At 43.1% G+C, this 21,513-nt stretch overlaps 1 pseudogene; it reads right to left on the bottom strand.

The window, feature by feature from the left end:
- LOC101434497 (cilia- and flagella-associated protein 221-like) overlaps nucleotides 1–21,513 on the bottom strand; it is a 220,772-nt pseudogene that overhangs the window by 9,351 nt on the left and 189,908 nt on the right.

The following is a 21,513-nucleotide window of genomic DNA, read 5'->3' as shown; positions in this document are numbered from 1 at the left end:
CGAAGGTGCTTAACAAACTAGTTCTTCCAGGACAAAAACACCTGCAGTTGCCCAGCGATGCTGGTACAGGTCCCCCCACCTCCTTCCCTGCCAGAGGTGGGGCTCGGGCCTAGGCTAGCACTGCAACATGATCTGGTTGAAAGAAGCCAGTCCCTACAGTTACTGTGATTTTCAGCTGTCACTGAGATTTTCAATCAGTCCCTCTTCCCCTCCTGTCAGAGGCAGAGTTAAAATGGTGGCTACAAGCCTCTTCTCAACTTGGGCAGGTTCAAACTTCAGCTGTTGTTAGGACTATACTTCAGCCAGCCAAATTTACTATTCAGTAGATGCAGTTGGTGCCCAACTGTCTCTTCCAACTCTGTTTTGGGGAAATGGGGTTTCCCACTCCAGTCATGGAGTACCTCCTGAGGTGGCTGGTGCTGCCAGTGCAGGATGGGCACTGGTCACCACAGTGTGGAATGATCAACTCATGAATCCTCAATGCAGAGAGGCAGTCTCCTTCCATTACTCATGGATGTGTCAGGATGCTCTTCTGGTCTCCTGGCCCCCATGAGGTGCTTTAGATAGCTCTGGGTGACTACGAATGGGTCTGTAGGATGAGCAGACTCTTGAATGCTTACTCAGTCACTGCTTGCCCTGCCCTTCTAATGTAAATGTTAATGAAAGATGAAGGCCATGTTGGTTAATTAAACCAGAAAACTTAAATGGATTTTATTCTTGTCTGGAAAAAAGAACCCACTAACTGCACAGTTCTAGAGGCCACTGTTGTGCAATAGGGTGGCCCACAGGAGCAATGGGGAATATGCCCTAGTGTAGAAGGATTCTGGGTATTTGTGGAAGGTTGGAGCCAAGAGAAAATGCTGAGAAATGGAGGTGGGGTATGAGAGAAAGAGAGGGGAACAAAAGTCCTGGCTAAAATACAGGGAACTTCTCTCTGAAATGATGTGATAATAAAATAGATTTTTTTAAAGGGATAGAGAAGAGCCTGAGACCTAGAGGGACTTGCATATGGGGCTGCACAGGGTTCCAGCTGGAGGCAGGGTACACTGGGTATTGGGGAATCATGCACAGAGGTTCTCATAGGGAGAAGCAGCTCCTGGCCAAGGATGCACACTCTGCTGGGTTTAGATTTGCTCTCAGTTCTGATGCTGAGACACTAGCTACTAGGTTGAAATGGGGATGAAGCAGGAGATTCAAGGACACAGTTTCACTGCCCATTGGATGCTGATTGGTGAGAGCAAATTTAAGGGCCTTGCTTTCATGGCTATCCAAATCCTATCCCTCTTTCAAGTATTAATCCAAGTCCATATGATCACAGAAGCCTTCAAAACCCATTTATGCCCTCTGAGTTCCCCTCCTTTGAGCTCCTGGAGCACCTAAAGATAAGGGAACTTTTGATCCTACCATGAACCTAGTTACCATCTTACCTAGTTAGCGGAATGGCTAGGTGTTGGCCTTATTTTCTTATTTGGCTTTCAAGCTCTCATGACATCTGCGATATTTTTGGAAACCAGACCACATGAGAGACCCAAGGAAAAAAGAAAGACCATTGGGCTATTTCCAATCTGTCTTCTTCTGGCAGGCCATCCACAATTGCAGGGGCATCTATAGGAAGTGTAACTGTATTGAAGGAGTCGCAGCTGTGGAGAAATCACACAAGCAGCCAAAGGTAAGTGATCACATTATTAGTTTGGGTGTCTTTATATATTTTCCCAAAGCATGTTATTAACACTGGGAGCAGCTTCTACTACTATTTCCCTAGAGGGAAGAACTTCTACTGGGTAGGTCCCAGTAGAAGTCAAAAAGGACATTTTTCCAGAGTTTAGAAACAGAATCATAGAATTTTTACCTGATAAGGACTAAAATTATATTATTTCTTGGAGAGGTGGTAATGGTAAGTAATTTTTCATTCATAATAGCTTTTCCCACTTTTATATACTCCCTACATCATTCTATTCAGTGTCAAACCTTGCCTCCCTCTCCCATCCTTATGCATTATTTGGTGTTACAAGTTTAGAGCTTTATATAAAAATTCCTGGGTATTAGGACATTAAAGGAATTGAGCTAAGGAAAATAAATGTATTGTTATTTAAATTTGGCCACAGAATTCTGGCCACACACTAACTCTTTTTTCTACTCCTTCCTTATAAACCTTTCAAATGATATTAAAGGAATAAAAAAAAAAAAAAAGGACCTTCAACAGCAAAGAGAATGTACATCAGTGGAAAAAGTTTCAATAATTTCCAGGAAGAATTTCTGGATGCTGGAAAGAGAGCTGTCTGAAGCAAAGGAGAGAAAAAAGAGAGAGCTCAGGGGTCATGTGAGAGGGGCTGCAGCAGAGGGAGAAGGAAACTGACCTCCTTGCAGACACCTAAGTGGAAGCAGAAAGCAAGTAAGGCAGCAGGCACGGTGGCAAATGGAATAACTGAAGGCTCCTTGTAAGGGCTTAGAGGTCTTTGAGATGTCTTTTATTTTTCTTTATTTTCTTTTAAATGTTACATTCAAAAAGTATGAGGTCCCATATACCTGTCACCCCCCTACCCCATTCTTCCCACATCAAAATCTCTTCCATCATTGTGGCACATTCACTGCACCAGATGAATACATTTTGGAGCACTGCTGATCCACATGGACCGTGGTCTGCAGTGTAGTCTACACTCTCCCCCATTCCACCCAATGAGCCATGGCAGGATATACAACGTCCAGAACCCGTCCCTGCAGCACCACCCAAGACAACACCAAATCCTGAAAATGCATCTACATCATACCTCCTTCCCTCTCCCTACCATCAGCTGCTACCGTGGGCACTTTCTCCACATCAATATTACAATTTCTTCCCTTACTAATCACAATAGTTCCCCAGCAGAACACCAGTAAGTCCACTCTAATCCATACTCTATTCCTCCATCCTGTGGACCCTGGGATGGTTATGTCCAGTCTCTTTACCTTCTTTTAGTTCTTGTGAAAAAATGTACCAGCTTGGCGAGTATAAGAGATGGTTGGGAAAAAAAACTATGGTACATAGTTTTCACAGCTGTAAAAAGAATGGGGAATGGGATCTAAACCCCTTCTCAAATAGAAGCAGAATGAGCATCGCATCCCCAAACCCTCATGATTGGTGAATGAATAGTGGACAAAAGTAGACTCATCGTTATTCTCCTATAGACTTACTACTATTCTAGCAACTCAAGAACTTTTATCATTGATACAAAGGTAGGGCCAACCAGAGGTTCTGAGAGATAGGAGAGGGAAGAATAGGTATAATATGGGGGCATTTCTGGGACACTAGAATTGTCATTGTCCTGCATGACACTGCAATGACAGATACAGCCCACTATATATTTTGTCATAACTTACAAAAATATGTGGGACAGAGGGTAAACTGTAATGTAAACTGCAGTCCATGGTTAGCAGCAATGCTTCAATATGTATTCATCAATTGTAACAAATGTACCACACTAATGAAGAAAGTTGTTAATGTGGGAAAATGTGGGGGAAGAGTGGGGCATATGGGAATCCGTTAATTTTTTTTAAAGATTTATTTTATTTATTTCTCTCCCCTTCCCACTCCCCTCTCCCCAGTTGTCTGCTGTCTGTGTCCATTCCTTGTGTGTTCTTCTGTGACCACTTCTATCTTTATCAGTGGCACCAGGAATCTGTGTTTCTTTTTGTTGCGTCACCTTCTGTGTCAGCTCTCTGTGTGTGCGGTGCAATTCTTGGGCAGGCTACACTTTCTTTCGCACTGGGCGGCTCTTCTTATGGGCACACTCCTTGCACATGGAGCTCCCCTATGTGGAGCACACCCCACATCACCACTGCACATGGGCCAGCTCCACATGGGTCAAGGAGGCCTGGGGTTGGAACCACAGACCTCCCATGTGGTAGGCAGACACCCTATCCAATGGGCCATGTCTGCTTCCCCCTCAATTTTTTTTATGTGACATTTACATAATCTAAAGCTTCTATGAAACTAAAAAAAAAATTATTTAAAAAAAAGAATGAGGAAGATCTCTATGACTGATAGTCATTTTTTTTTAAAGATTTATTTTATTTAATTCCCCCCCTCCCCTGGTTGTCTGTTCTCTGTGTCTATTTGCTGCGTCTTGTTTCTTTGTCTGCTTTTGTTGTCAGTGGCACGGGAAGTGTGGGCAGCGCCATTCCTGGGCAGGCTGCACTTCCTTTCATGCTGGGCAGCTCTCTGTATGGGATGCACTCCTTGCGCATGGGGCTCCCCTACGCGGGGGACACCCCTGGGTGGTGCGGCACTCCTTGCGCGCATCAGCACTGCGCATGGGCCAGCTCTACACGGGTCAAGGAGGCCCGGGGTTTGAACCCCGGACCTCTCATGTGGTAGACGGATGCCCTAACCACTGGGCCAAGTCCATTTCCCTGATAGTCATTTTTAAGAGATGTTAGTAAGTGAAAAAAGAAAAGTGCAAAGAGCACATATGGTGAGACAAATTTTATAAAAATAGATGAGAAATAAGAAAACTCTGTATATTCATAACTGACTCTGACAAAGACAGGCTGAAGTCTCTCTTTAGACCCCCACCATGTTGACGGGAGGTGCTGAAGTCTCTCTTTAGACCCCTTCCATTGGGAGAGCTTCCCAATAAACTTTCTGCCTGCAATCATCAGTCTCTGTGTCCCAGTGAGTGCCATTTTATTCTAACAGTGAGATTTTCAGGAAACAAAATTTACCCAATTTTAAATATCTGAGACCATGTTCCTTTGATTTTTACATGTGTGTGTTAACATGGTTTTTTTTTTAAAATTAAAATATTGGTGCCAGTAGTTGTTTTTTGTATGCTTTTTAAAAAACATAAGTACTTGGATAACTAAAATTCCAACAACTGTAAGCCAGCTCCCCAATTTCTTTTGGAGATTTCACTCATGTATAAAATCTGAAATTCTGGAAAGTAATGGATTCGATCATTTCTTCAGTTGCTGCTGACTCTCAGATTTTATGGAAACCCATGCAGACTGAAAAAACTCCCTCTGATTTTATTAAAGAGTAAAGAATACCAAATGGGCATTTCAATAATACAAAAATAACTTGGAATAAAGACTGAATGCCTACTTTGCAAGACTTAACAACAAACAGGTAACTCTCAGGTGCAGCAGATACAAGGGGAAACACCAAATAAGTGATGGGAAGCAATTTATTCAACAAAGTGACTGCAAAGTTGAAATATCATTAGTGGATTTATAAAAATTTTAAAAAAGCAATTGTCATTTTTCTTTTGTAACCATTTCTGGAGGTAAACAAACCACCATGATTTAGAATCTTGTGTCCAGTGGACATCCATCTACAACAAGGAAATATATAATTCTATTTTGGTTGTATAATCTATATGCAATTACAATTTCTTTTGAACCAAACTGGCCTAACAGAGCTGAAAGTAACAATTCATGGAGGGTGTTCTTTAATTCATGCAGAATTCATGTTTAATTTTGGTTTCCTTCAAGGGCATACTGCCTGCAGCAGCCATAAGAGATTTTTCCAAGGACACTGCTCTGGGAAAATAAAAAAGGATGTTTCTTGCTAATTCTGGAAACAGTGCTTGCTGCTGTGGTATGCAGGTAGTACATGCTTTTCCCTTTTCTTCTTTTGCTGATTCAGCCTCCTGACTGGACCTAAAATCCACCTCAGTGGAGTTTTCTGATGGCAGGTGGGGTTCCTACACCAAGCACAATGAGGCTGCCTATTATGTAGAGGCATACCATCTGGCAGTGACAGTTACTGCAGGGTTTAGTGGGTGGGCATAAGGGGTGAGGAGAACAGAGTTGCCAAGCATGTACCAGGCAAGGAGCTAAAAGCTTCACACACCACCCAGGTCACACAGCTGGTGACACACCTAGTGCAGCCTGGGGACAGGACTCTCTGACTCCAAGCTCTGTTCTTTCTACAGTGCCACTGTGTCCCCCATGTTCTGGAAACTTCAGAGTTTAGAAATATGCTAAAACAAAGTACAAGAAGATGCACAGTTCATTTTGGGATGGCAATGGAGTGGGGTGGGTGAGGTATGGATGAACTAAGAGCAAAAGAACTAGTGTTTTTGTGCTCCCACCATGTCCCAAATCCTGGGCTGGGTGCTTTTCATTGACGTCATTTAAATCTCCAGACTAAGCAGCATAGTAGAGGAGCACTTAGAAAATAAAAGGGGAAGCACATAAAGAGGCATCCAGAAGCAAGCCTGGGGCTTGAATGATTTGGAAAGAGCTTTTTCTGCTGGATATGAAGTAAGAAGTGATAAAGAGTCCAAAACTGGACTCCTAATACCCTGGGTGGGTTGTGGGTAGGGTGAAGTGCAGTAGATGGGTGGTATCTGTGGGGTAGCTGCATCTTCTGGAGAGCTTTTTACTCGAACTAAAACTTACATGTCAAGGCTGAAAGGCCTTCACAACAAGTCCAATTCCCATGTCTCACAGAGGAGAGGAGTGAGCCCAGAGAGGCTGCTGATGAGCATGCCCAAGGTCAAGCAGCTCCTGGAGGCTGGTGGTGGTGGTAGGAAAAGGGGGCTGGGAAGTTGGGTTTTTGAGCCGGGATCCAGGACATACCAGAGGTGGGGTAGGGGTGGAGGTGCATGGATAAAGATTCTGGATGCTTCTCCTGTTTGGTGGCAGAGTTCAGGTTTCCTGAACACCCCTGGGGCCATGACAGGTGTGATGGATTTAATTATGTGCGCCAATTTAGACAGGTTCTTGGTCTTGATCAGCATTCACATGGGTGTGGACCCTCTGTAAATAGATCTCTTGAAGATGGCATTTTAGTTAAGGTGTGGCCCAAGTGAAGGATGTGGGCCTTAATCCAGATTACTGGAGGCCTTTATAAGCAGGATAGGGAGGAGTCAGAACCAGCAGTCAGCAGAACCCAGAAGAGAAAGGAGAGGACATCACCGTGTGATGACAGAGAGGGAAACAAGCAAAGGCACCCCAAGAACAGCCGGCAGCAGCCCCAGAATGATACAGGTCTTGGGGAGAAAGCCTCAGCTTGCTAACACCTCGATTTGGACTTTTTCTCATCTCAAAACTTTGACCCAATAGATTGCTGTTGTTTAAGTCAACCCATCATGTGGTACTTGTCATAGCAGCCTGGTAGACTAAGACAACGGGCCTCTGCCCAACTGGGGGTAACCCTCATTCCAGATCAAAGGCATTGAACAAAAGGTGATAGCTGATGATCAACACTTTGGAATGTCAGCCACATTTGCTGACCAAGAACTTTTTAAAATCTACTTATAAAGACAAAATTCAAGGGGTGATTAGGTGGGCAGAGTCCTAAAGATAAAGTATTGATATAGCCTGTGCATAAATTCAAAATTGTTTCCAAGTATACCTTGTCCCCAAAATGGCCAAATAAGCAATATAGGCCCTACAGTCTTTGAATGTTCAGAAAGGATGTGAGACTGAATGTGTATTCAGGGTTGCCTCCAGACCAGATGTGGAAGATATACTAATCCAAGCTGGCTTGGATGTGGAGAATATGTAGCTCATCTGGAGGAAATAACCTATCTGATACTAAGATCAAACACTCAAGAACCTAACCAAAGGTCTGTTTGCATACCATCACTGTTAGTCTCCCTAATCCTATATCCTCTGTATAAAAGGGTCTGGAAAAAGCTATTCGGGGCTCGGTTTTTATTAGGACAAGAGTCCACCGAGCCCGGCCGGTCAAAACAAACCAACTTCCTTCTCGGTACTCTTGTGTCCTGGCCTTCGATACCACGCAAACCCGATTTCTCTACAACAGTATCAGGCTAATTATTTGATACCTTAGGGCTCTGAAGGTAGAAATAAGAAAATTTGTGAAAATATGGTCACCACAAATTTCTTCTTTCTTTGGTCCAATTAATTTACCTCATTTACCTGTTCTAGGTTGTATGTGTAGCTGAGGTAGCCATGTGTCATCACAGTTAATGCCAGGTTTTGATATGAGAGAGAAGAAGATTCTTTGGAATTGGATATGGGGTGTGTACATGGTTAATTTCAGCAACTGGGGGGAAAAACTGGATTTTTTAAAACTGAGTGAATATTTCCAATAAATTATGTGGATCAGCTGTCAACTTAAGAACTGCCAAATAGCCAGCTGTGACATTCGTTTTTTTAAAAGTGTACCTCAATTAAGATAAATTTGAAATATGAAAGTCGGTGGATGCATCATCAGAGTTCTCAGAGAAGTAAACATCTCTCTTGTCTTAAAAATACAATTTGACATAGCTTCAACATCTAACCTTTCAGGATCACAGCCTCTGTGACACAAACAGATGAGCTTCAGCTTACCTCTTGCTCACCTCTGCCTTAGAGGTGTCAGGCAAGGATGAGAGAACCAGGGACTGGAATCTTTTCCAGTGCATTATTCCAGGAATAATGTCCTATAACAAAAACCAGCAGATGACATCAAGTATAAAGCCACAGTGTGGTGAGGTAAAAGCTAAGAAGAACTTCCATTGCCTTCAGGGATATCTGCTTAAGGGGGGATGGATTTGGCTTTTGTGGTCTGTTTTAGTGATTGCAAATGCAAGGCTAGTGCAATATTCCAGGACGATGGGTAGCTCATCAAATGGCACTCCGGGCAGGGGGGAGGCGGGCGAGCACATGAAGCATGTGTGCAGATGAAGGAAGGCGCTGCTGGGGACCACCAGCTCAGGGGGTGTAGGGTGTGTGCTGGGGACTAGAGGGGGGTGTGAATGGAGAGGCAGGCAGGTCACAGAGGGCCTTGTGGGCAAAGTTCACGAGCCTGGAGCTGCTCCTGTGGGTAGCAGGGAGCCACCAAGGGCTTCTGAGCTAGAAAGCAATGCAGCTAAGGGAGCCTTCTGGGGATAGTGACTGTGACAGTGGTCGGCAATGGGGCAGAATGGAGAGGATGGATCCACGTGCACTTGAACAAGCAGACTGCGGGGACCCACTGATGTTTAGACGAGTGAATGAGGGAGAGAGGGCTCAGGGAGACCCGGGTAATCGCCCAAGTGCAGTAATGAACTGAACTTGGGAATTATTGGGTCTGAGTGGCCTGAGTGCACCCACACAAGGGGTGTCCTGGATGGTGGGTTTTCAGGACATCCCAGTCACCTGGGGGGAGGGGGAAGGACATCTTTGGTGCCACCTCCCTTACTGTGCACCTGTCACATCACCACTGTGCCCATCCCTGAGTTTTACACACTTGGCAGTGCCAAAGGAAGAGGGCATCTGCCCATGGGTTCTTCCCACCTTGGGACCCTCCTTACATGGCTGAAATGGGAACGCAGTGAGCCTCAGGAGTAGCCTTCAAGAGGAAAAGTGAGAGAGAATGTTGGGGAAAGGGCAACATGCAGCCCGAGAGGCGGCTATGGGTGGCCAGGAGGCGACAGGGCTGGCAGAGTGAGAGTGAACGGAAGCCACCGAGGCTGTCGCTCTCGGTCGAGGCAGCAAGCCTTCTTTTCCTCAACCCCAGTGGGGGCCCGCCACCCTCGGGCCCTGTGCCTCCCGGCAGCCCAGGGCCAGCTTGGCTGGCAGTCCGGTGATGGCTTTACTGTGTGATGGAGAAAGTGCTTTAGGGTGACAGGAATGGTGGAGCCGATGTGGGACTCTTTGGTGAACTTGTCCTTGGGGTGAGGGCACAGATGATAATCTATCACGGTTCCATGTAGGTGAGAGGGTGCATCACAGCATATAAGCCCGGGCTGGGATTCTACAGAAGAGAGAGGAAGAGAAAGGAAGATTTCTTTTTGTTTACCAGCTTCAGCACTGTACCAGGACAGTTGCCAGCCAGTGCCTCTGGCTCCCACCAGCACCAACACTCAACTCCAGGTCACCTTGATGAGGGTAGAGAAGCAGGACAGCAGAGGTGTCTTCAAATTGGCAGGGTTTTTAAATGTCACAGCCATTCATACAGGCCGCTTTTCAGGTTTAAGAGCTTCATTTCATCCTATGTAGATTTACTGAGTCACTAGAAAACAAGTAAAACTGAAATGACAGCCTACAATTGCTTAAATATTTCTTTCCAAATTTGATAAATTAGCGGAAATATGGAATAAGCCAACTGACTGAAAAGTAAATAAGCGTTTGGTTTTGAAAACAAAAAGAGCCTCCTTTGTCATTTAATGACTTTGAAGAGGAGAAAAAGGATTTTTGACATATCGTATCAGAAAATGCCAACGTTTAACATTGGGTAATGTTTTTAATCTTGAAAGGCTCCATTTGGATGTAGGGCCAGGTCCTTCAGGAGCTCTGCACCAGTTTTTTTGTTGGTGGTGTTATTTTTTGCAAATTTTCCAGCACAACTGATGGACGCACAGAGCAATTACATCATAATAGTAAAATATAAAGACTTTCAATTGTCCTCCTGGGGCATGCACAAAACACCTATTCCCAAACACACTCTTCTCCCCCTTCCAGCTGTTTAATCACAGATGTTTCAGAACCACTAACTGAGATTGCTGTATGACTTTTTAACAATAAGAAAAGAACCACCAACTCCTCGTGGGCATCAGAAACCCAAACTCTCTGTAAAGAAACTAATGACCCTCTCCCACTGAAATGAAACAAAGTGAAACCAGGGAAGCCTGGGAGCCCCAGGTGCAGGGGCGGGAGTCCTGGTGCAGAGCATGCACCTAGGAGTGGGGTGGGAGTTAAGGAGTTTGGAAAGACCAGGGGATGTTAGTGCGGAGATGTGATGGGGAGATGGCTTTGGCTGAAGGGGTGGAGGTGAAGAGGGGGGAAGGCAGGGAGGCAGTGAGGGCCATGGAGGGTCTGCCTTCCCCCAGGAAGGATCCAACACATATCTCAATGAGTGCTCAATGCGGGAGAGTCAGGGCATGGGGACAAGGACAGAGTGTGACGTGGGTGGCACTGGGTGTCCCCTACGAGTTGGTGAAAGGTGGAGATGTGCACAACACCAGGGGAAAGGGAATTTGCTGTGTGGCCCTCTGGAGTGTCTCTTACACTGGTTGACAGAGGGCCCATGAAGTTGCCACTTGGCCAGCTCTCTTGATCAGTCTCAGACCAAATGTGATGAATGAAACCTTTTTGGAAATGGCCATCTCACCATCTCCAATGGCTGTCATGCTTCATAGCCAGCTGGGTGAGCCAGTGTCAGAGTCCCGTACCAGGTGCCTCCAGAATTATGGGGTTTTCTACTCTGGCAGTGGGAACTGGAACTCTCTTTGGCCCTGTGTGAGTTTCTGGTTTGCCTCCTTGAGTCCTTTGGGGTTATTCTTTCCTGGCCTTGGGCAGTTTCCTGACATACATTTGCTGACCAGTATTCAGCTGCTGACTTGAGAGAGACCCAACACAAGCTCCAGAACTTTCTCTCTGCACCTCTCTCCACCCTCGTATCCTGTCCCATGACCTCTCAGCCCCTTGGCCCCCTAATTCCTTCCTGTCAACTTAGGTAAAATCCTGCCCTTGGTGTGGGTTCCCCGACTTTTGCTGCAGCTTGATTCTCTCTCTAGGTAACCCGCAAGGCTCACCTCTGTTACTTAACATCTCTCAGGGACAACTGTCCTTTGTTAGTTGATGCCCAATGTATGTTTTCCTAAGTTTGTCAGTTTCTCAGTTGATTCAGGCAGGATGGGAAATTCAGACCTGTTACTTCATTTTGGCCAGAGTGGAAGTCAGTTATTATTTCTTGAGTGCCATATATTCCTTCTTTCTTCATTTACACTGTTATTTTGATGGAGTATAAGTCCAAGCAACTTCCTAAGACAGGAACCTGCCTTCCTGTCAAGAGGCTCTGGGCTTAGAGTTATTGAAAAATGCACGTGGGGCAAGAATGAGAAATAGGGAACCTCTGCCAATTTTCCCATCACTTTTAGAAGAAATAGGTAAATATATCTCTACATCCTGGGGACTTCCAGTGATCTGAAACCAATGACTACATTTTTGCATGTGAAATTATTGGGACAAATTTTATGGTTCACTAGGAATCTCTTAATGGAGAAAACAGGATAAGAGTGGAATGTAAAACAGGAATAAAAATGCATCGACTCAGGGAAAATTTCATAGGTGAAACTTTATCTAGAAACTTTTGCTCTATAAGCAGATCCTGAGATTTTTTTCTCTTCCAAACACAGGCAAAGCTGATAAACCCAAAAATTCCATGGGAACTAAATGGGCATCCGATCTAGCCACCATCCCTGATAATGCTTCCCAGAGCAGAGGGCCTCAGATTCCCTCATCCTCTGCTCATGTCCACTAGCAAAAAGTAGGGAACGATACGAACACAAGGCTTTCATAGAAAGGAGCCACAGAGGAGGCTGTCCCTGAGCACAGTCGTGCTTGGGTTCCCACCCTGAAAGTGAGTTCTATGCCCAAGTAATTGTGGAATTAATAGATAAATAAATTCTGATACTTTCCAAGAATGTATGAGCCTGACTAGGGAAAATTCTCTTGATCTCTTGAAGCTGCAGGTTTCCCACTGTTAGAATGGGAGTGGAGTGGAGTAGGTGGATCTGGGGACCAGAGGTGGAAGAGTGGTTCTATAGCCTGCCATGGCAAACCCCAGGATTGTGCAGGGATACCCCTCTGTGGATGCCCCAAGGGCAGAGGAGGTGTGGGCAGAGCCCCTGACTCCATCGCAATCTGAGCAGCCTGAGCCGCCTCCATTTTACCTGTTGGCTTTCCAGGGCAGATTCCATTTGATGAGAGGACTCTGCCACTAAATGAAGGGTGGAAACCCTGAGGCAAATGTCCTGTGAGGTGAGTTCCAGCTCTAAGATTCTCCATGTCTCTGTGGAACACTTCCCTCACCCAACGGGCCTGGGAGGAGTGTGTCCCATGATGGCCAAAGTACTAACATCACAGCTTGCAGAGGAAAGCAACCTCGATTTTGGAGCAGGGGTGAGGTAAGGAATCAGGGCTCTCAGGTAGGTTTTGGTTCCTGCTCTTGCACCAAGTAGCTGAGAGCAACCTTGGGTGCGACCATCAGCAGCTGTGCCCACATGAGAGGCAGAACTTACCTGGAAGACAGGGTAGATGTCTAAGTAGTGTCTCAGGTACTTCCTTTTTTATTTTATTTTGTTTTGTTTTATTTTATTTTATTTTTTTAATTCATTTTTTAAAAAAATATTACATTCAAAAAATATGAGGTCCCATTCAACCCCATCACCCCCACCCCCCACTCCCCCCACAGCAACACTCTCTCCCATCATCATGACACATCCATTGCATCAGGTACTTTTTAATTCCATGTGTGCACATGTGTAAGTGAATGTGCATGGGTGTGTGTGTGTGTGCATGAATCTTTAAGAAAAGAGACCGTAACTTGGGTGATAACTGTGGATTTTCACTGATGGTCACATTATTACATAGAACCTTGTCAGATTCCCTGTCTGGATCTGATTCCATCAGGATTGGGGTAGACATAAATGGAAGGATAGAAGAGGGAACCCTGGGAGGGTAGAAAGGTGTAAGTGAAGAGGGCGCACAGTGTGGCTGGGACACATGCAGCAGGGGACCACAGAGTTGGGGTGTTACTACTGGCCAACAGGAGATTGGGCTTGATTTAGTAGAAAACAGGGAGCCAGTGAAGAATGTTGAGCAGGGTAGTGGCCTGAGCAGAGTGTGCTTCAGGGAGGTTAATCAAGTGAGGTTATAGAAAAAATGGAACAGAAAACTGAGAAGGAAGAGGTACACACATGGAAGGGACAGTTAGATCTCTGCCCAAGGGTAGAGAAAGGAATCAGCAAATCACTGTAGTGACACAAACTCTGGGTGACAGGGGTGATTTTGCTTTCTTTTTCTTTCTCTTTCTTTCTTTCTTCTTCTTCATTTATAATAACATGAATGTATGTATGGCTAATGATAAAAAATCATAAAAACAAATGCTACAATTCTTAAAGGATAGAAACACAGATATTCTCCAAACAATAAACACTGGCATGCAATTTCCAAGATGAGCTATCATTTAACATTTGAAATTTCAAAAGAGAAAAATATTCCCTATTAATGCTTCAGTTTTCTTATAAAGTCACTCACTGTTGAAATAATGGAACAGAGAACAAAAGACTGTTACTTACAAAAATATAAAGCTGATCATAGTCTAGGGACTTGGCCAAGGCCTCAGGCAGCTTCATGTTCAAGATCAAGGTCTTTCCAGAGAGCTGAGGCTTGGCGTCCTGCTTTGGAAGGGTGATGATGGTGGTGGCTTCATACTTCACAAGGACTAAGAGGAGGCAGTTAGTCTCTAGGCCACAGTAGGGTGGGGGAGGGAGTCCGGGGCAATTCTGGGAGATGGGACATGTTACCTCAGCTCCTTGCTTCAGGGCTCAAGCAAGTTTTTGAGGTTTGTAACTTGTCGATGACTTCTGGACAGAGAATGGCTGATACCCCTTGATTTGGTACAATTGAGAGACCTGACAATGAAAGAAGACAACTGAGTGGATATCCTTCAAAATCCTTTACCCTTCTCAAGCACTACCACACATGCTGGGTTACTTCAAGAGGTCGGTGGGATCTACTTCTAAATGACAGCATTTCTGAGCAACCTGAGATTAAAAGTAAAACAAGCATCATGTTATAACTGGAGATTGTGGTGACTGTTAATTTGGACCAACACCAGATAGATGTCAGTCCAGAGCCTTCTTCTGTGTCCCACCACACATAAAGGTTCATAATTCCTCTCCCATACCAGATGGCTTAACTGTAGAAAGACACTCAACACTGGCTGGGCAATTTAAACTATTTACATTTTCCAAAAAAGAAGTGGTCATATACCTCAAGAGAGACTGACTAACTCTTATTCACTTCATCTTGCCTTTTTTCCTCAAGTTTTTAATATATGCACGTTGGGGAGCTTCATGGATGCATACTCTGTGATATATCATAGTTACGATATTGCTTTGTGTGAGCCATGTTCGGCAAGAAGGATCTGTTACACCTCACACATACAATAAAATAACAGCAGAAAAACATACGTAGTGTGCTAATCAGTATCACCCATAATAGAACACAATGATAAATACAATTCAAATTTTAAAATATTTTGTTGACTTCATAAGAAACACAATCAACGAATGCCATGTGACAGGTCTGACCTGCAAATTCAAGAAGGAATAACACTGCTTGATCTGAACTTCTGAAGACTTAATTGGGAACAGTCCAAGACCGTCAGGAGCCTAAAATATGAAATGTTTTAAAATTGGCCCATAATCCACAGAGTAAAAGCTTCTATTTCCACTACATTTTGAAAGAGGAAATTGACAGTTCTCAAGGAACACTGTTCCTGACCCCAGTTGCTACTCCACGTGCGCGGTGCTGAGGCAGCTCTGGTTATGCCTCTCAGGACTCACATTCCCACTGAGCTGGAGGAACACAAACACCAGCGGTAACCTTGAAACCGGGTCCAAACAACAACTCCCAACGCACCAAGAAACACCAGCCCAGGAATTATAATGGAGGAAATCTAGTTTTCTCTGATTTCCTACCATAGGAAAGTAGTTATTGGTAGCACCAAATAATCTGAGATTGATTTTTGCCGTGGTTTTTATACCAATTGGATGAGATATCTTATTAATTTACCAAAGACTAGGTGAAATTCTACTTCTGCTGACAGAACATACAACTAGAATGGCACTCTGAAGAGTTGTCTCTGAAGTGATGTTAGCGTGGGGTGGAATACAGACACTACTGTATACCTGTAGTCCAGGTGGACAGCGGGTTTAAAGTCTGCTGTGCAGGAGTCAAGGAGTGGATTTCTTGGGAAAGTAGGCATTTACCAAGTCAAGTAAAAAACACTGTACAAGGTTCATCTTTCTTTGTTTGGGATAGCCTCATAAAGAAAACTTGAAGCTTTTGTGATCCTAACTTATGTCCTTACTAGGAGCTGTGGGGGTGGTTATAATACATAATAGCTAACATATCTTGAGCATTTACTATATGCCAGGAAATGTATGTATTAGCTCATCCAATCCTATCAACAGCTGATAAAATTTAATGTCTCATTTCATGCATGAGGTAATTGAGGCTCGAATGAATTAAGGAATAGGTGCTTGGTGGTGCCAGAACTGAACCCCAAACCTGTAGCCCAAAACCCACACTCTCCCTCTTTAAGGAATTGGCACTGCAGGCCTGTCCATCTCTGAGGTCTTTTCTATTCTTTCTCAAAGAAGAAAACTCCAGCAAATGTTTTCATCTTTCATTTCCCAAGAGTGTCACATGCAAATGTGTGTTTAAGCCTTTGTTCTCCGTTGTATATAGGTGTGGAATCTATCAGCAGCTTGATTGGAAACCAGCCTGGAAGAATCCTAGTTGGCAGGGATATGGAGATGACGACTCCATTGTAATTCACTACTGACCTAGGGTGTTTTCCTGATTAAAGAGCCAATTCTGCTTGTCTTTGGGGAGAGGGAAGCTTCTAATATTCAAATCTATCCTTTTGTCTGGAATTGCTATCCTGAAAAATTTCATGTGAAATTGCGATTTTTGTAGGTCAAAAGTGATTAACTAGCAATAATTTCATACAGTCCAAAGGAGTATTTCTAGATTTTTCACTGCTACTCCTCTTCAAAAGGGGAATAATGATTATACATCACAGTCTTCTGGATTTGTGGTTTCATGTTTGTGAAAATGATAATGCTCGTTTTTTTTCAATCAAGCAATAAGAAAGTAATGAAAGAAGGTAAACATTCATTCAAAATTCTATTACTTGGATTTAGTAAACACGATTTCAGATCTCTTCTGCCTATATATAGGCATGAAGATGAAAGCGATTTTTTGAAATGGTGTTGTAGAATTTCAAAGAGGTTCAATTATTTGCATATAGAAAGGTCAGGACTCAGGAATGATTTTGAGAAGGAAAAATGGTTTATTGACGGCGGGCCAGACTCGGGAACTTTCTGTTTCAATCCTGAGCCCCGAACAAGATTTTTGAGTCCTTTTTATACAGAGAGGAAAGGCCAAATGGTCCTTTTGTTTCAGTTCTCAATAGGCTTGAATTAGCATATATCTTCCACATCCTAGGTAATCTTTTAGCATGGACTTCATATATTCTAGATAAGCTTTTAGCACATTTGGTTTGCATTTTCCCTGAATATTTAAAGTTTATAGACTTCGCATTGTTAAACTGTTTCCTGGGACTGGAGTCATTGCCATGGTCACCAAGGGCAGGACTGCAGCCTCTTACCCTTCCACACCCACAAGTCAGGACAGACAGCTTAGGTTAAGGTTATCTCTGAAGAGACAGGGAGCCTCCCACCCATAGCCCACATCAATGGGATCCAAATATATGAGGTTCCAAAATTATAGCAAACATTAAAGGAAACTTTTAAGTTTAACAGAAAAGGAAATTGAAGTGAAACTGAAAAGAATATGCCAATTAATTTCTAGAATGCCCCTCTCCCCATATCACCTTTATGAATTCTTGTTTCAGGAAGATAGCATTATCTAAAAATTCCCGGGTCAATTATTCTTCTACTGAATGTTTTAATCTGCTGATGCCCTTTCTCTTTTCCTCTTCTTCCTCCTCATTCCCACTCCTCTGACCACTCTGCTCAAGTATCTAGGCAAAATCCTCTATTGACCCCTTTCTTGTTATCACTCATCTTTTTTTCTTCTTATTTTCTTTTAAATGTTACATTCAAAAAATATGAAATTCCCATATACCCCCAACCTCCCTACCACACCCCTCCCACATCAACCTCTTCCATCATCGTGGCACATTCACTGCACCTGGTGAATACACTTTGGAGCACTGCGGCACCACATGGACAGTGGTCCACATTGTAGTCTACACTCTCTCCCAGTCCACCCAGTGGGCCGTAGCAGGACACACAATGTCCAGCATCTATTCCTTTGAATGAAGACAGTTCTATGGAGATCATTAGCTACAGATTAGAGTGGAGAGGAATGAAGCAAGGCACTGCAGTCTGGACTTATCTCTCAAATTTGCAATGCCTTCCATCCTAGATATAAGCCTCCCCTTTGGTTTTCAGGGTCTGGAAGGAAGGTGTATTAGTCAGGGTTCTCTAGAGAAACAAAATCAACAAGAGATATCTGTCAACAGTATGCGATTCTATGAGTCTCTCATGCAGCTGTGGGGATGCACAAGTCCAGCTTCTGCAGACAGGCCGCAACCAGGGACTGCAATGAAAGTACAGTGAAGGTTCTTGACAAGTTCTGGGAGATGCTGGCTGTCCAAAGATGAACTGGGAAATTCTCTCCCAATGCTGGGATCACTTCCCCTTTTAAAGGATTCAACTGACTGGGTTAAGCGTCACTCATTGCTGATGGCAATCTCCCTGATTGATGTAATTATAACCAGCTATCTATGATTTACCACTGCAGTACAGTCAATGGTGCCTCAAGTCCATAAATGCCCTTGTATTACAGTTAGCAAAGTGCTTTCTTGACCAAACAACTGGGCACAATTACCTGGCCGAGTTGACACAATAGCCCAACCCATCACAGAAGGTATGGTTCTTGGAGACACTCTGTAAGTCACCAGCTCGGTTTTCAGTGATCTGATGGGTGCTGCTTTCCTTCCCTCCTTCACTAGTAGCTTCACTTCTATCCATTTTCCTTGGTGAGGAGGATAGACCACAGATTAGGACTGGCATATTGCCTTGACCTCACCTGCCATTTTACAATCTCCAAGAGCAGTCCCTCCTTCTTCCATGCATGACCTGTGACCTGCATGTAACTACCACCAAAGAATCCCTGGTCAGGCCTTTCAGGGATGTGATACTAGAAAAAATGGCATCCTGCCCAAAGCCTGAAGAAGTATGGACTGGCTCATAGCTTCTTAGGGTTTTGACACAAATTTTATGATTTCAGGTGGATGTTCAGCATAGTATATGGTTTGTGACTAGTTTCTTGTTTCATAAATCCTCACAGGGCCCACTGGATGGAATGGAGGAGAGTATGGGCCATGATGTGAACCATTGTCTATGAGGTGCAGAGGTGCCCAAAGATGTACTTACCAAATCCAATGGATGTGTCATGATGATGGGAACGAGTGTTGTTGGGGGGGTGAGAGGGGGGGCGGGGGGGTGGGGTTGAATGGGACCTCACATATATATTTTTAATGTAATATTATTACAAAGTCAATAAAAAAAATAAAATAAAATAAAATAAAATGCAGCTTTCATCTGCATTTTCCATTCCAGTTTTCAAGGATGCCTTTAGTCCATTATCCCTATGACTTCAATCTTAAATTAAACCCTGAGGACTTTCTTCATTCAATTCTCCCATAAAGCTATCTCTGAAACTGGGTACCTACAGTCATTACAGGATCATACTTGAGGAAAAAAGTATGTTGCAGCATGTGACATGAGATGGCAAGTGGCATTTTGTTCACCCCTTTATCTGACACTGGACAACTTAGCACAATATGTTTTTAGTCAATTCTACTTGTTTATTGCTTGAGTGACTTTATTCCTACCTCGGTTTTTTGCAGGATGTGCACTCACTAATATTCCATAGTTAGGTTAGACTACTTTGAACTGCTAAGAAGAAAATCATGGTATAAATATAAAATAAAGAATGCTATTAGTTTTATACTTTGGTGTGCTTGTTACTCTACTTTTAATATGTCTAATGGTATTAATAGGAGATATATATCTAGCAATGAAAGGATAGAGGAAGAAATCAAGATATTTCTTTTTTATTTGCAAGATAATTTTAAGGATTTTCCAAGGGTAGTATTTATACTGTGTCAACCTCTCCTTTTAACTTGTATAAAACCCATGGTTAGGGAAGCGGCTGTGGCTCAATCAGTTGGGCTCCGTCTACCATAGGGGGGGCCCTGGGTTCGTGTCCCAGGGCCTCCTTGTGAAGGCAAGCTGACCCATGTGCCGTGGAGAGCTGACGGCCCATGCTCCCCGGAGACCTGGTGCAGCAAGATGGTGCAACAAAGGGAGACAAACAGATACAGAAAAAATGCACAGTGAATGGACACAGAGAAGAGACAGCAAAGAATGGAACAAGCTGCAAGGGGGGGAATAAATAAATAAATAAATAAATCTTAAAAAAAAAAACAACACTCATGGTTATTAAAAAACAACTTACAATACACATTAGGATGTAAAAATATCAGCTTATGTTCAAAAGAAAATTGAAGCTCAGAAAATACTGGTAAGAAGTAAAAGTTCCATTTTACATCTTTCTTCTCATTTGAACTCTGATGTGGCTTTTTAAAAAAAATTTGTGTGACACTTTTTAGTTTCTGCCTTATATGGAAGTAACTTGTTCTACACAACTTACTTCTGCTCCTTGGTCATGAGTATCTTCAGGGCATGGGCTGTTTCCCATGGTGCTTTGCAACTGACATTGCATACAGCAGGCTCTCAATGAATTACAATGGTGCACTTAAACTTTCAAAATAGTTGTATTATGTTGGCCATCTCATTATTTAAATTTTTGACAGTAATATATGCACACAGTCAAAATTTCAGCATACATCAGTAGTAATCAGTGCAAAGAAAGTAATCCTTGCAAACCCTTTTCTCTCAGTTATCTTCTCACCCTTTGCAGAAGCAATTACTGTTGCTAGGATAGACATATTCTATGTATTACTGTTATACTTTAAAGTATATTTTATGCATGCTCATCTTTCTAAATAACTTTTTGATAGCAAACTTTTACAAGAAAGAAAGAATGGAAGAAATGAAGATTTGGGTTTTGACAGAAGTTTTTAAAGAATAAATGAAACAAGCCAGAGAAGCCATATTTTAAAGACATGTTGGAATAGCAGGTTCTGGTGAATACACATTCATGTGGTTGAGAGTTGAACTGTGAAATCCATAACAGCACTTTTATCTGTGCGGTCCCATATTGAAACGGTGTAAGCTTAATAGCCACATTCACCTTTTGATTCACTGGAATTATTCCTTAGAGGAAAGAAAGGAGAAAACATGCTACTCTTTCTTCTTGCTAGGTCCATTCAATATATTTCTATATTCTTTAAGATATTTCTATATTCTTTAGACTATAGATAAGAATTTCTATATTCTTTACATAGTCTTCTCATTAAATACTCCTGCATAAACTTCTGCATTTTGCATTGATCTTATTTGTCAATTACTCCATTAATCCTTCATAATAATGATTTTATTGTGTCAATTATATATATCTATCTATATACACATCCATCAGCATTAGCAAATCAGAAGTAAATTTCCAGAACAGTAATCTTCAATTGCCAGATCTCAATGTTAATGCTGCAAACAAGAAAAAACTAGGAATATACATAAGAATAGTGCCCAAACAATTCACTTCCCTATATTTTTGTGTAATTTGGTTCTCTGCTTTCAGTTCTTCAGGATGGAAAACAATTCTCTCAGAGATCAAACATCACTCCATACCTATTCCTCCTGTATGTTCCTGGTACAAATGGAGCTCAGAACATAGTAAATGCTCAATAAGTGTGGAAAGGAAAAGGGAAGGGAAGGGAAGGAAAGAGGGAGGGAGGGAGGAAGAGTCAAGGTCCTAGGTCTATAGGGCTAGTGTTTTCTCTGACTTCCACAGAGGCTGTGGTTTCCTTTCTAGAATGAGGTCTTCTGCCTTCGCACATCTGGTCACCCCACTGTCCCCACAGAG

The sequence above is a fragment of the Dasypus novemcinctus genome, chromosome 7 (assembly GCF_030445035.2).
Source record: "Dasypus novemcinctus isolate mDasNov1 chromosome 7, mDasNov1.1.hap2, whole genome shotgun sequence".
Lineage (NCBI taxonomy): Eukaryota > Metazoa > Chordata > Mammalia > Cingulata > Dasypodidae > Dasypus > Dasypus novemcinctus.
The sequence above is the reverse complement of the archived record's forward strand: the minus strand, read 5'-3'. Positions and strand labels throughout refer to the sequence as shown.